Source organism: Protopterus annectens, chromosome 4.part0 (genome assembly GCF_019279795.1).
Source record: "Protopterus annectens isolate FY-2018-M chromosome 4.part0, PAN1.0, whole genome shotgun sequence".
NCBI classification, from domain to species: domain Eukaryota; kingdom Metazoa; phylum Chordata; order Ceratodontiformes; family Protopteridae; genus Protopterus; species Protopterus annectens.
Genome location: NC_056733.1, coordinates 673,559,964 through 673,576,907, shown reverse-complemented (window position 1 = coordinate 673,576,907; position 16,944 = coordinate 673,559,964). Strand labels below are relative to the sequence as shown.

The 16,944-nt window shown below is 39.4% G+C and overlaps 1 protein-coding gene across 1 annotated transcript in view; it reads right to left on the bottom strand.

Moving 5' to 3' along the window:
* The window catches only part of GPN3 (GPN-loop GTPase 3), a 232,192-nt gene that overhangs the window by 169,610 nt on the left and 45,638 nt on the right, over window positions 1-16,944 (bottom strand). The gene's annotated exons all lie outside the window — the stretch shown is intronic.

Genomic DNA, 16,944 nt, shown 5'->3' with positions numbered 1-16,944 from the left:
TTACAATTTTCAATGTTTGGGCTGGTTTGGACTTATTTGTTTGCTGCTTGTTTTCTTTATATAGTTCATCATCTATCTCCCTTAAAAAAATCCCATGAATCTGTAAGGTATCCCAGGTGGTGTGTTTCCTTTGCCTTTAATTTTGTATCTAAATATATAGCTAACGAATGAGTCTTGGACCCATTTACAGCTAATATAGGCCTCATAGGAGGATTTTCCATATTTTATGCACCTTAGGAATATTGAATAAGGAAGGTATAATATTTTTTTCTGTTGTCAAAAAATTATATATTTCGAAACTAATCAAACCTTCTAAAAAGCATATCATATACAAACCAAGCCATCTTTTTGTATGCTACATTTATTTAGTTCTTAGATGCGCTCATGTATTGTCTCCCAAGATCTCCATCAGCTCTCCTATATAAATTAAGTTAACCATGATAATGGTCCCTCCTCCTCTATCTGGCCTCAGTACCCTAATATTGTCATTACTTTGGATTGTATTCAATAATTCCATTTCCTCCTTAATTAAATTCGGCCTGATTTTGTTTTTCAACTTCTTTTTAAGCACTCTCTCTACTACCAATTCAAAATTTAACTGTGGATGAAGGGGAGGGTTATACATACTTTTTCTCCTAAGTCTGGAGTCTGTAAACTTTCCTTTTGTCTTTAGGAATCAAAATATTCTAAATTCTTTTTTCTGGTAAATAACTTCAGATCTAAAATCAACTTGTGCACGTCCATCTTTTTACTGGGCACAAACTTAAAACCTTTCATAAATAATTTAAGAAAAATTGTTCAGTTCAATATTGCTATAATTAAAAATCTTATAATCCTTCCATTCATATGTACTATTATCCATTGTAATAACTTTGTCCTGATTCTTACAATAACCTCTCTTATCTTTTCATATTAGAATTACTTCCTTATTGCTTAATTCCTCCCCCTGTTGTGTTGGTAAAAATTCATGGGCCTGTTTTTTATCCTTTCAGACCTCCTCAGGGGGGATATTCTAAAGGGTCCCTTGGTTTACAATCAACCTCTTTTCTAAAATGATATTCCTCCTCAAATTCATCTAGCATGTCCATATTCCTTTCATAAACCTTCCTGAACCTATCTCCCCTTCATACCTCCCTTTATCATTATTTTATGTACAAAATAACCTTGCTTTGGTTTAAGGTAGCTTCTATGTTCCTTGTATTCCATCACATCCCTTTCATATTTTTATTTTAACTAAATAACCTACTTTTTCCTCTATTTTATTTTTGATATTTAAATATTTATTCTTTTCTTCATCAATAGTGTATAATAAATCTCCTGTGATTAACCTATTATCTGTTTTCTTATGAATATCTTCTATTTCCATATTATTCTTAAATTAGTTCCATGATACCAAACCCACACAGATCAAATATATCCAACAACTCTTTATAAAAACAGAGCCTTCAGAAACACTGTTGGGATATTTACATACCCTTAACCCCTTAGGTACCATTTTTGCATTTAAAAACTCACTTAGGTGCCAATTATCCACCTGTAAAGATTTATATCCAAGTAAAAATTCATATAAAAAAATCTATATTGTCCTGGTATGTTCTGTTACCAACAGTTTCGTTTGGTTTCAGTTTAAAAGTAAAATTATTTTATGTAGCCAAGCTGTCCAATCTATATGTTGCTGCTCCCCCGTACTAACATTATTGCAATCATCCGTTTTACTTTGCAAATTAAAGTCACTACTTTTACAGTCACCTTTTTTTGCCTCTGATTTCCTTTCTTTAGGTCTCGCTCCATCTTTGCTGCACACATCTTTGCAAACATCCGCTCGCTTGTTTGGAGGTGAATGAAAAATCCCAAGTATAGGTTCTAAGGAATTACCAATGTTCTCCTATTCAGCCGAACTCTGACTTGTGTTTCGAGTTTGCCAGTTGTCTCCTTATATACTGCTTTCTAGTTGCCCAGTAACCCTGTAGAGCTCTAAGCAGCTCTAATTCTGGACAAATTAGATGTCAGCATATTTACTAGTTGAGTTAGCTCCCAAACTAGACAGCCAAATTGAATGAAAATATACCTCTAGTGCCATTTTTAAACCTGTGAGCAGTTAAGACTGTTCGGGCTTTATCTACTGGCATACCTGATAAGTTTTAAAACTGGTATGTCTATTTAAAAAAATAAAAGTGACAGAGGCAGGTAGAGGGTCTTTAAAGGGCCAAGACTGACATTGCTCCCCATTTCTGGTCAGTCTTAGTGTTTGGTTTATACGAGTGGACAGAACCAACTTAAGAAACTTGGGTGTGTCACCGTCACTCAAACAATCTGTTGCATATGAAAAACACAAGGAAGAGACAAGAAGCACCGAAAGGCTGTGGTTAACTTTTGACAGCAAACAGGGAGTGAGAGAAAACACCTCTAATAACACAAGGCTGCTTTCACTAACCTCACGACAAATAAAAGAAAAAAAGCAATAGGGGAAACCATGGAGGTCATGTTCGCTAACCTCATTCAAGTATGATACAAACTTAATGAAGCTAGAAGCAAAGAAGTAACAATAAGAACAGAAGAGAAAGAAGAAAAATATCCGGAGAGGTGCAATACTGAGAAACAGCAGCTGAAGCTATTCTTAAGCAATTACTTTCACTAACCATCCTAAGAACATTTTTCAAAGGATGGTAAGGAAAGAAGGCAAATTAAGAGCAGTTGAACAGGCACAAGCAAACAAACCATAGACCCCTGTATATAAATATTTTAAATGTACTTTTTTGGTCTCTTATGGCCAACAACGACCAGGCCATATGCTGTAGCACTACACATTCATTACCCAACCAGGTAAGAGCTGTCTGCTTTGAGGCCAACATCCAGACATCCAAAAAGGATTTTTAATGCACCTGCCTTTTCCAAATGCATGCCCATAAGGGTGGGCAGTGGTGGAGGGGCATATTGCCCAAATTCACTACTGATTCTATCCCCACAGTTCCACCACTGATGGTAAATGCTTCCATCCATCACCAGTCTTTAGTGGGGACTGTAAGCAAATACACTTTCTCTAAACATTTCCTACTGCAAAAATTCTCCACTGTGATTTGTCCCCCTCCACAGCCAGTTCCTCTAGCTCCCAGAGTGGAATGTTACTTTAACCCAAGCTGACTAGACTGCAGTCAGGGTTTTGTCCCTCTATGTCAAAACAGCCAGTACCCTTTTATTAAAATTAACAAAAGAAAAGGTGCTGCACTGATGTGTCTGGAGGAAGAAGTCAAGCAATGTGTATATGGCATCATGGTGTTAAGCCACAACATCCTGGTATTTAACAGTATAAAAGGTACTGTAAAAATCCACCTAGGGAGGAGACAGCAAAACAGAGGAACAAAAAGAAATACAATTATTAACAAATACCAAAACGAACAATGGTAAGACTAGAGTATTCCATCTAAATAGGCCCTGAACAGCCAGTGACAGCAGTAAAAAAAAAAAAAAAAAAAAAAAAAAAGGAGCAGAGAAAAATAAATCATATTCAATAATCAGCATGTGAAATATGCAAAGGAATAGAGAAAATATGGCAGGGATATTTAAAGTATCACTCACTCCTACATATTAGGAAAAGACAACTCATAACACCATACTAAAAACAGCAACGATACAGGTTAAATGTGGCCAGAAGATTAAATGCAACTACTGACAGAATGCCCAGGGGAAATCCGCAAGCAACAGTCAAATAATAATGAATACAAAACAAGCCTTAGAGGAATCAATGTAATAAAATGACTGCAAACAGAAACTTAGCCTACAAGAAGTTAGGAAACTTCTGAAAGCTACTCAATGGCAATAGCAAAAGACATAATGCCACCTAAGCAGATCAAGACCAGAGAAGATTTAAAAGCAATGTGGTTTATGTAAGCAATGACTTGCAGTGTATACAGTTCAGATGCACTAAGACAGCAGAGGAGCATACACTGTTCAAAAACAGACCAATCCCCAAAAGGAATAAGACTTGTTTCTTAAATGGTAAGTGTGAAAAGTATGTGAAGATGCAAGGGTAGATGAACAAAAAAAAACAAGCTGCAAGAGAAAATGGGAGTCAGAGAGCATTTAAAATTAGATGGGAAGTTAGAATCTTTAATACTTATAAAGACGTACATAAACGCTGATGGCAGTCTGAATTGGGCCGACAGAAAGATAAGGCATCAAAATAAACTTTCTTCATTTCCATTTAACAGGTGGACAAAGTAGTACAGGAAAATGGACTTTGAGGTCACAACAGTGCACCCTGCAATCACATACTCCTGATCACCACATAGGCTAATTTGTCTATTTGGAGAAACACTTTTTTTTTGAAAAATTCTACTTTACAGCTGTCATTCACTTACCATTTTCTGCATTTAACTTCATACAAAATATTATTATTATTTCAGTGGTAAAATAGCTTTCATAGTGCTGTTCCTTTATCATCTTTGATTATACAGCATTACACTTCTTGCACACTTATCCAACTCTACTCAGTACTTAGCACAGCATACTATTAAGCCATTATACAGACTTCTTAAGAGCCAATTTGTCTGGGGGGAAAGCTAGCTACATCACTCCTCCACTTGATTCCCATTCACAAACACAACTCTTAAAACATCCATAAGGTTTTGCTATGCAACCATCTTCCCTTCTACCATAATATGCCATCACCTTTATAACCTTCTCAATCTTGTTTCCATCATTCTTTATTCAGGTGTTCCCTAGCCTGTCCCCAAAAACCCTCTCCCAGCAAACATGCAACACAGCCTGTTAAACCATCCTATGACAACTTAGTGCTGAAATAATCACTTAACCTCTGCAAACTGTTCTCCTTTACTCATCCCTCACATCTGCTTTCATATTATCTATATCACGCCCAAATATTGTGCACTTTCCATTATGATGTTCAAATACTGTGCACTTTCCATTACAGTTTTAACTTTAAAATGTTATCATTACTCAGCCTGGAAACATCACCTTACCAAAACCAAACACTGATGTTAAAACAATTCAGAACAGTCTACACATCATCATCAACTGTTATACTCATTGTAACGGCCCACAGCATGCCCCTGCTTTCACCAAGAAAATCACCTAACCAAGGGGCCCATTTCCATTTGTTTCATCACCAATATTTCTTTAAGCTTCTCAAGTGGCCACTTTATCCTGCCAAATAAAGCACACTCAGTACAACTGGTATAAATCTTGGACATCTCACACATGCCATGTTCCATTTACAGCCATAAAACTCGCATCTGGTTTATACTTGTATACTTTACCAGTCTGTATCATGCATCTGCTTTGACCAAATATCATCCCGTCCACCTAACACGACACCTATTCTCACTTGTTTATTCCAAATGTTTTAAATCATCCATCAAGTACTCCATTTGAAACAACTAAAGCATATTAGCAAGACTGGTGTACTTTACACAGTTTCCCAATCTTTACTACCACATTCACCCATCATATATACTATATACAGCATGCTAGTCAGGATTACGCAAGGCTGCCTAATTAGGGAAACCAATCATTACATTTATAGACACTTGAACTATCCTTGAATGTTTATCTGCACTTATCAGTTAAATTATTCTTCTGCTGTTCAAATATAACATACCATACTCCACATCCATCACATTTAACAATTTACCACAACTTAAAGAAATTACATATTCTGATTTTCACTCTGCCTATACTAACTAAAATAAATTACACAAACTCAGCGTTGAACTCTCTCTTCATTACTCATGACCATATATAAATGGCTATCACACATTTACTTTATGGGCAGTGTTTAATTCTAATAGTCTCATATACAAAAATTTCTCTCCAGCTATTACTTCTATATAGTTTATACTCGCCCTAAAGTTCCAATCAAATGTCCATTCTGCAGCACAAGATGTCTTTGTGTAGAAAGTGCAACATCTAAGTCTTGCATTTATTACACATCCCAAAATATATATGTTACAGTTTTATCATTTCCATGTGGTTATTACTTCACCACAGTCTATACTATTTTTCATTCAATAAAATACGGCATTATATAATGGGTAGCACACAATTTTAAATCAAACACATACTTACAACTGAACACATTTGTTAGTTTACCATACTTTCAACAAATGCTGATTAACAGAAAAAGAGAAAAGTGGCTAACTTTTTAAAACTTTGCTGACAAAACAATGCTTCCCTCAGTTTAGATATTGCTTAACAGTACGGTTTATTACTTCACCTTATTAAAACTCAAACTTAGTAACTTTTTCACACAGTTAATACTCCACGTTTTTACATTTAAATGGTTTCAGTAATCATAAGCATTCAATTATAAAACTAAATAAACTGTTCATATGGTTACATTACCATATTCCAATACAAAACAAGACAAAACACCCTAAGCACAATATTTTGTTTTCCCCAGAATGTATATTGTGACATACAGGATGATATTCATACTTACCCATCAGGCAATTTCTTCATTCAGTGATATTTCTATTGTAGTCACTTCCTCAGAGCACACCATAGTTGAGATTAATGAAATTTTGCTACACTTTCTTTAGAATGTCCATTTCTTGCTTTTACCCCATTTTGCCTATTACATTTAAGTGTTTCTGGTCAACAGGTCATAATCCATATAGCTAAGGCATCTGCAGCAGTGAGCAATATGAACAACATCCAGATTAACCACTCAGTGCAATTTCACAATAAGTTCAGCTTTGAAAGTCAAGCAATGATATGCCAAGGACTTCCCAGATGGCTGAACACTGATCAGCAACTTAATTTTAGCTCTCCCAGTGTGAAAAAAGAAACTGAGAAATAACAGTTAGTAATTCTGCCAGCTTGACTACAATTCAGTTACTGGTTAGTAAGTATACTGCCTGGAGGTCAGCAAGGAAGAAATTCCGTGAACCTGAAAGAAAATCAACTAGAAAAGGTGAAGACAAAACACTGATTGGGAAAAATCCTGCAGCTACTCATCAAAAAGCAGTTCAAGCTCTATCTTTGGTACAAGAAATGGCTACTCATCAAAAAGCAGTTAAAGCTCTATCTTTGGTACAAGAAACGGCTTTCAGTAACTTAGAGGGAAAAATATTTCAACTGTATTCAGAGCCGATTAAAATAAATGAAACACTGAAGGAGTATATCAACTCAAATAACAAAAGGCTGTAAAAACAGAACCAACAGTTTTAACTAGCTATTCATATGAACTGATAAAACTGCAAAAAAAATCAGCCTTCTCAAGAACAGCTGTTTCAAAAAATGGTAGAGTTAGAAGACAAACCAGAGATTTTCTGCCGTACCAGAGAAACTGGATGGAGCAGTCTATATTAAGTTTATGAAGACACACATAATCAACTGGACTAGTACTCCACAACAGGATTTTTTTAACTGAAAGAGCACATCAAGTGTAAGCTCCAACTCTAGCCATGAGAAAGCAGCACAGACCTGTATTAGTAAAGATGCAAATCATACCAACAGAAAGAGTTGATCCTGACAAAAACTGTGGCAGAAGGGCAACGTATTAAAAATTGGAAACATTAGATTGTTTGTGGAAAATGATTACTCACTGTACAGCAGGCAGAAGAAAGAAGCAAATTTATCCCAGGAACAAGAGACAGGTGTTACATTCAAGCTGTTATATCCAGCAGTCTTCAGAATAATTTTCCTGGAGTATCACAGACAATTTTTTTATGCAGAACAGGCTAAGGAGGAAATACAAGAGTTTATCCAACAAAAAGTGAGCTGTCAAACAGAAAGGGACTCTGCTTCTCATTCTTCTGACAATAAGGCTCAGACAGACATTTCCCGTGAAACCTTTCCAAAGTTCCAAACAAAAATACTTGAGACAGAAAAAAGCACAGGAGATGAGTAGAAGAATCAGCAATACCTCGAACTTGAACCAAAGTTTTGTGTTGGAGATGCACATAATAAGGAAGACGACCAGCAACACCCAAATTAATGAATGTGAGATTATAAAGCATCAATCACATTTGTGAAACATGTCTTTACAAGAAAAAGTTGTTGAGAAAGACTGAACGTTTGCTGCCTTTGTTAAACCTGTGGGTGGACTTGTAAAGCATGTACCCCACTTTAAATCACTAATGTTTGGGAGGACAAAGAATGGGAAAAAATAACTTCCAGTAAAACAATTTTTGTTCTTAACAGTGTTTGTATAAAATGTTTCATAATATAAACCGCACGTTATATAACGAACTAGATGTGTGTGGTATGTAGTCATGGATATCTTAAATGTTGGGGGTGACGGTGAGTCTTTTCAGTGACAGTTGTAGGAGGTAAAACTAAAAAGTACCAGTTTATTTTAATGTCTAAGAAATATACACATTACAATGTAAAAAGGGAAGACAGGCTGGTCAAAAGCAAGTTCAAGTTGTTGTTCTTCTTTCAGCTTTTCCCGGTTAGGGGTCGCCACAGCGGATCACCTGTCCGCTCATGATTGGCAGTGGAATTTTTACTGTGTCGAGTTGCCAGCCCGGTGCCCAACCTTCCACTGAAGGCACACACAAGCACGCACTCACGCCTAGGGCCAATTTAGAGTATCCAATCCACCTACAGCATATTTTTGGGATGCAGGAGGAAACCGGAGCACCCGGAGGAAACCCACGCGACCACAGGGAGGACATGCAGTCTCCGCACAAAAGACATCCCAGCCGAGGATCGAACCAGAGAACCTCTTGCTGTGAGGCGGCAATGCTAACCACTGCACCACCGCGGCCGCCCATGTCAAAAGCAAGTTCAAGTTAATATGCTCTAATCCTGCGCTACTGGGTTAGAGGATGGAATGTGAGACACAGATGTCCCTCTTACCCGGCTGGATAAGGAGAAGGTCACAGTTGCCTGTCAGGGGCCAGGATCCACCAGATCATGCAAGCATTCAGGATACTTAATCCCACGTACCAGTATGACTCAATCATAGTCCATGTGGGTGTAAATGACCCACGACATACTTCCTTGGACTATATGAAGACAGACACGATTGAGTTCTCAGAATGTGTGTCACAGGCACGTATGAGCCTAGCATTGAGCAGAAATCTACCGTCTCCAAGGATGATGCCACAATATCAACAGAAAATTATTTGGTTTTAACAACTGGCTTAGCTACTGGTGTCATTCTAAAGGGGTTCAATGCTCGTCAGCCTGGGAGAACAAGGCTAACAGGCTACGCTGCTTTGCCAGGAATCATCTTCACCTGTCACCACTAGGCTTTTGGATATTGGCCAGAACATTTATTTAATATCTGTTTACCAGGAAAGTCCAACTTGGAACAGAGCCAATTTTCAGTGGAGGCCCAGGGAGAAATGCTCCAGACGCATGTCTTTGTAATGTGGGAGGAAACCGGAGCACCTGAAGAAACCCCACACAGATGCAGGGAGGACATGTAGACTCTGCATAGAAGGCACCGCAGCCAAAAATCGAACTGGAGAACCTCTTGCTGTGAGACAACAATACAACCGCTGCACCACTGCGTCATCCAATTATCCACTCCTATAGTGCCTTTTTAGGCTTGCTAAACAGACAAACCCAACATAGCAAAGTCTACTCAGGAAAAGCTAAAGGTGTTCCTGCTCACTGCTAAGAGTCTCACAAGAAACTGGATTCCCTAGAAGCTCTCCCTCACCTGCAGAATGCTGACATCTGTGCAGTTACTGAAACATGGCTCAAAGCCACAAAAAGCACTCCAGCAACGCATTGTTATAATGCCTTTCATACGTTCTGACCACCTACTGAACATGAGAGAGCAAAAGGTGGAGGTGTACCTATCTACTTAAAGGATTAAGAACACCTCAAGACTGGTCAAACAATATGGCATGCTTGAGCTACTCCGTGTCCACCTTACTATGGGAAAATCCATTATCATATTCTTGATAGTTACAGGACCCCTCCATGAACCAGGAAATCCATGCATCATACCTGAAGTTACTTGAATCACTCACTATTCAGCCCAATGCCATAGTCATGGGTGATTCTAACTACCCTTCCATTAATTTGGAAGGCATACATGACCACCAACATGCAAACCCAAAGACTTCTTGACTTTGCAAATTCAAATGCCCTGAAGCAGCTAGTCTGCACCCCTACTAGGAGCACACATATCCTAGACCTGGTACTTACAAATATGGGAGAGTACTGCACCCCTACCCCCCCAACTGTGATGTCCTCATTGGTCAGATCATTTCACAAAGCAGTCTCCCTTGAAAAACAAATAAAATTAGACTCCCCTGCCATCTAACCTCTACAACCTTAAGAACTTTTCTAAGGCAAACTACCTCCTATTAAGTGATGGCATAGCTAGTTCCAAAGTTTCCCCAAACCCAGAAAACACAGAAGTCTAATGTGGCGACATACACAAAAGCTCTGTAAGACCATATCAACAAACGAACAGAATGGTAGTACTAGACCAAAATAAGCCCAGGTCAAACCTCAAAAACAAGGTATTAATAGGTTGTAAAACAAAAGAAAAAAATGTTGTCCAGAAGTACGAGATAATCTGTACAACAGTGCAAAAAAAAAAAAAAAAAAAAACACATTAGGCTAATTAAGCAAATTGGAAAACTAGTCAAGTCTTCAAAAGCAGATTTTAAAGCAAAAAAAATGGCCTCCCAAGCTAAGGATAATCATGCCTTTTCAGTTGTGAGCACAATCTTAAGGGCAACACCCAACAATGTGCAGAATTAGTTGTAGACGGCACCACCTATACTCATCCAGAAGACACAGCAAATCTACTGGCCAATAAATTTAGCTCAAATTTCAACTCCCCATCACCTCTAGTTATCCCCCAAGAAATACTTCCACCATTTCCCCACCAATTATCAGCAAAGAACAGGTAGCCACTGCACTCTAAAGCTAAAAACACGGGTTTGATCGGTCCCGATGATATACCAGGTTGCCTCAAACAGCTTGAATCAGGACTCATCATTAACCAGAGCCTCTGGACCAGTTTTGCCCTGGTAGAGTGGAGAACAGCAACAGTCATCCCTCTTCATAAATGGGGACCATCAACTGACCTGGGCAATTACAGACCCAAAAGCCTGACTATATGCAAGGTCATGGAAAGAATAATCACGGACCGGATAAATGACACAGGAAGCCTCCAAACACTGGACCCAACCCAATCTGGCTTGGTCAAGGGCAGGTCATGCCTACTAAATCTGATGGACTTCTTTGAGAAAGTCACTAGGTCTATGGAGGAGGATAAAACAGTGTATACTGCCTACCTTGACCTGGCCAAGACATTTGACACAATTTCCCACTCGGGTATGATAAACTCTCAAAACTGGCCATAAATCCTTACATCACCAGATGAATAGCCAACTGGCTCACGAACAGGACATATAGGTTCATAGGTGTATACTAGGCTAATGGCCCTCAAGCCTTTACAAGTCTAGCCCCAAAAAAATTGCCCAGGCACAGTGCCACCTGATGTTAGTTCACAGTGCCAATAGTGCAACTGGAATGATCCCTGGAGTGAACTCTGTTACCCAGACACTCGTACAGGTTCATAAAACATGAAGAAAATAACTCACCCCAGATGGGACTCGAACCGACAATCCCTGGTTTAGGAGGCCAATGCTTTATCCATTAGGCCACTGGGACGTTAAAGTGAGTGAATCTAGGTCCAGCAAGAAGCCAGTTACTAGTGGTGTGCCACAGGGCTCAGTGCTGGACCACTCGTTCAGAATATACTTCTCTGAAGTCAAGACTAAAGTGGAAGGCCACAAGATGACCAAGTTTGCTGACAACTGCAAACTGGGGCAATCACCGAATCTCCCAATGATGTATAGATCCTTCAGGAAGGTCTAAATCAGACAAATGATTGGTGCAACAGCCATCGTCTAAAACTAAATGCAATTAAATGCATTATCACGCCCTTTGGGAAGTCAAATACCCCTGCAAATTACAACATTAACAGCATACCCCTAAGAGTAGACTCAGAGGTGACAGATCTAGATACACAGATAGATAGTACCCTGAACTTTGACTGCCATGTTTCCACAGTGATGAGGAAGTTCTATGTAGCACAGCTTATAAGTAAAGATACAGCATCCAGATCCAAGGAAATTATACTCTCACTAGACCTATTACAGAGTACAATGCACCATTTGGCATGTACTTAACTAGGCATTTAAAACAACTTGAGTGACTTCAAAGGTTTCTCACAAAGAAAATACAGGATGTAAACAACATGTCCTATGTGGCTATTAAGGGGTGACTCATGCCTAACCTAAGGCACTCACAAATCCAGCCCTGATGGAGTTGCTGCACATCTGCAAGACAAACAGCATGAGGATCACCTGATCTAGGGATCTAAACCTGGTTTGCAACTTAAACAAAACATGATGCAGAGACAGATATGTGTCTCAGAGATTACCACTTACCTGGAACAGGCTTCCTACTCACTTTAAGCAGAGTCCCTCCCTGGCCCCCTTCAAACGCAGTTTGCATCAATGGATGGGGAATTGCAATTCACTCCTGTGGTGGAGCCTATATCCCTTACAGACAGGGACAATCTGTAAAATACTCAAGGCATAGGCAGAAACCTATGTCATCTTCTAGTCCCTAGGGACCACATATTGAGTAAAATCAGGTAATATTGGCTAGGCTTGTAAGGGCTGTTAAAATGTTACTCTGGTAATCTATGAACCTACTGGGTCCAGTGGGCTTACCTGGTTAACAAATGCATAAAAAAATAAATAAATTCTCAGCTATTTCTTTACATTTCTGTAAGCACACACTAAAGCTTGTTTAACACATATGGAAGAATCACTCTAAATCAGGCAGTCACTTTCACTGAGGAATCTCAGACTTAAGTAAACTTTAGTATTTCTCACAACTTCCCTTTTGTAATGGGATTGCAGAGACTAGTGTGTATTAAATCTCATCAACAGTGCCCTCACAGTGCATTACTGGCTAAAAGTAGCTTTTTAAGAAAACATGTCAGAATGTCTGCCCCATGATGGGTTACTAACGTTCTGCCCACAATGTACCTTTTAACTATTACATATAATCAATACTTCATCATTTTCTATATTAATTCAGACAGTTGCAATAATTATTATAACTGTTCCCCCAAGAAATTACAAGCATTGCTACTCATACACTCAATACTGCATCATACTCCAAACCCGGAAATGACCTTGTTTGTTTGGTTAATACTTAACCATATTACAGTCATTGAAAATTTTAAAAAGAAGTCTTAGTTGTTCAATCATAAGGTTCACTTCACCACAGTAAAATTCAATGTCTAACATTCTGGTATATGTATACTCCATCTGTTATATTACCTAAATGAATAACATCTACAAACATTTTTGATACCAGCCCATATTCAAATGTATTATGGTTGTTACTGCTCCATCTAGAGAATATCAGAATGTTCCTTATGAGATAACCATGCCAAAATGTTCCATTTGCAACAACACAATGAGTGAACATTCAAGCAACCATGAATACTTTACTGAAAAAAAAAACTGCTAACACTACATACATTCCATATATCCTACAAACCATCTTGCTCCTGAGACTGCACACTGAATCTTTTCTCTGGTGAATCCACATCCTCTTTCCACTTGTCCTCTATTTTTATAGCAGTATCAGTGCATCTCAGTCTAACACTTCCATTATCCTTTTGCTCAGTGTTTCAGTTCAACTATTTCAGTGGCAATTTCTTTGTATTTGCTACTGTATATTCAAGATTATCAAAAATTAGACATACAACCATCCAAACAAATTTCAAAGTAGTTAACATGTCAATTTATACTAAAAATCTTCTTGACTGTTCTACTATCACAAACTGCAGGTGATGATTAAAATGTCACCACAAAACAACTGTGCTCAACATACAGTGGTCATTCTGCAACTAACCACTTACTACTTGCTCCTTTTTACAGCATGGTCAGAAAAGTACAGTTTTGTACCTACCATAAATGTTAATGTTAGAGTGTATACACTGCTGCAGTCAATACACTTGGGGTTATCCTGCCGTCAGGCGGTTCCCCAGTCAGCCTGAGTTCCAAAGTCTTGGTCCGGCGTTGGTTGCTGTCGCTTATTCCCTGACATCAGTGCGACAGGGGTATACAAGATGCAGCCGACGCCATTTTCTTCAGTTTTTCTTGCCCCAGATGTCAGGTGCCCCCAAAAGGTAGGCAATTCAAATTGCTAATAAAACATACATAAGAAAAGCAATCAACAACTTTCAGTTACCAGCAAATACTCCCCATAGGTAGTAAAAGGTAGCAGACATAGGTACGTACCAGCAAGTAAGAGGGGAAGGAGGGAGGGTAACCTGGACTGCAGCAGTGTATACACTTGAACATCTACATTTATGGTAGGTACAAAACTGTACTATGTTCATCGTGTTACACTGCTGCAGTCATTACACTTGGGTGGAATCCCAAAGCCGAGGTAGTGTGGCTGGTTCTATACGGCATTAGGGGTGGCTATAAGGCCCAGCAGCACTGCAGTGGCAAAGCCAGCTCTGGATTTAGAGTATAGAGGCAGATGGTAATGCTTGGTGAAGGTATGTACAGAACTCCAAGTGTCCTTGGTAGGTACTCCTCTGAGATAAGCAGTTGAAGTGGCTGTTGCCCTGGTGGAGTGAGATCTAATGCTGTTAAGTACAGGTTTCCCATGGTGTATATAGCAGAAATGTATACAGTGTCCTATCCATTTTGAAATGGTCAGTTTTGAAATGGCTTTTCCCTGTGCTCCTGTAGCATATACTACCAATAATTACTCAGTTTTTCTGAAAGCTTTGGTTTTGTCCAAGTAAAAGCGTAACTGCCTGTGAATGTCCAAAGAATGCAGAAGTCTCTCCCCTTTATTCCGTGGATTTGGATAAAAAGTTGGCAAGTGAATAGTTTGGTTTAGAGCCACACTTGATACCACCTTTGGCATAAAAGTAGGGTTTGTTCTTAAAGACACCCTGTCTTGGTGGAAAATGATGAAAGGTTCCACTGCCATTAGTGCCTGTAATTCTGAAACTCTTCGTGCTGATGTTATTGCCAGGAGCAGAGCAGTTTTCCAAGAGATATATTTTAAATCTGCTGTGTTAGCTGGCTCAAAAGGAGGTAAAGTTAATTTTTCCAACACAAAATTGAGGTCCCAAGTTGGAGTAGGTGCTCTACAGGGGGGTCTTATGTTTTTAGACCCTCTGAGGTACTGTTTTAGCAAGGGATTAGAGAAAATTGGTGGATCCGTGTTGTAATGAGTAGAGATTGCAGAGGCGTGAATCTTGATGGATGAAAAGGAGAGCCCTTTGTCCAGCATCTCAGTTAAATATTGTTGTATCTGAGGAATATTTGGGACAAGAGGGTCAAGGCTGTGAGCCTGGTTCCAGGCACAGAATCTCTTCCATTTATCCGAATAGGCTTTCCTGGTACTAGGCCTTCTAGCCTCCAGAATGACATCCATAACAGCTTTGGAGAGAGGCATTGCTTGCTTGACTAAGGAATCTTCCATGCAGCCAGGTTTAAAGTCCTTAGCTGGCTGTGAAGTATCTGATTGTTGTGCTGAGTCAGATGATGTGGGATTTGAGGCAAAATCCAGGGTGGTTCTTATGCCAAGTTCTTTAAGATTGGGTACCAGTGCTGGCGTGGCCAGTCTGGGGCAATCAGGATAATCTTTGGCTCTTCTTGCCTGGCTTTTACGAGTACCTCTGGAAGGAGAGGCAGTGGTGGGAAAGCATATACTTGTAGGTTTTTCCAGCTGAATGAGAGGGCATCCACTTTCTATGCTTGTGGGTGGCAAGTCCTTGTGCAGAATTTCTGTAGCTGGCAGTTCATTGGGGATGAAAAGAGATCTATGTCCAGGCTCCACCATTTTTGTGTCATCATTCTGAATATTTGTGGATTCAATTCCCATTCGTGGGGATCCAAGATGTTTCTGCTTAAGTCGTCTGCCAGTGTGTTTTTCTCTCCTGATAGGAATTGTGCTTGCAGATGAACTTGATAGGTTAGAGCTGTGTTCCACAAGGTCATGGCTTGTCTGCAGAGGGGATAACAGTGAGTGCCCCCTTGCTTGTTTATGTACCACATAACTGTGGTGTTGTCTGTCTTTAGCAGTAGTTGTCCTGGATGCAGAAGGTCCTTGAAAGCTATCTATAAGGGCATTTTGTACATCTAGCATCTCTTTTTGATTGATGTGAAGATGCCTTTGTTCTGCAGGCCACTTGCCCTGAATACATTTTCCTGCCATGTGTGCTTCCCAGGCGTAATCCGATGCGTCTGTTGTCAGTGGTTGCCTGGCTGTGGGTTGAGTGAAAGGCTGTCCCTTGTTGAGGTGACAAGCTTAAGCCCACCATCGAAAGGCAAGGAATTAGTGGTATTACCGTTTCCAAACTTTGACAGTGTTGAGACCAGACACTCTTTAGGTACCACTGTAGTTTCCTCATATGCAGTCTGGCATATGGAATTAGTACTATGCAAGATGCCATGTAACCCAAGGCCTGCAGAATTTTACTTGCAGGGAGTTGGGTTCATGTTGCCATCAATTGAAAATATTGAGTCAGTTGTTCTTGCTTGTCTGGCGTCAGATAAGCCATCTGGGCCGTTGTATTCAAGCTGGCACCCAGGAATATTATCTCTTGTGAGAGCACTAGTTTTGATTTCTTTTTGTTTACTGTGTACCCTAGGCAACTTAACTTTTTTTTACAAACGCCAGATGTTTTAGAAGAATGTCCTTGCTCTCTGCTTGAAATCAGGCAGTCATCCATGTACGGATAAATATGAATTCCTTTCTGTCTGCAAAATGCAATTACTGGCGCCAGGCACTTTGTGAAGACCATGGGCGCAGTAGATAAGCCAAAGGGCAGTGCAGAGAATTGGTAGTGCATTGAACCAGCTATGAATCTGAGGTATCTTCTGCAGTTTTGTCTGATAGGGACATGCAGGTATGCCTCCTTGAGGTCCAAGGCTACGAGACATGCTTTCT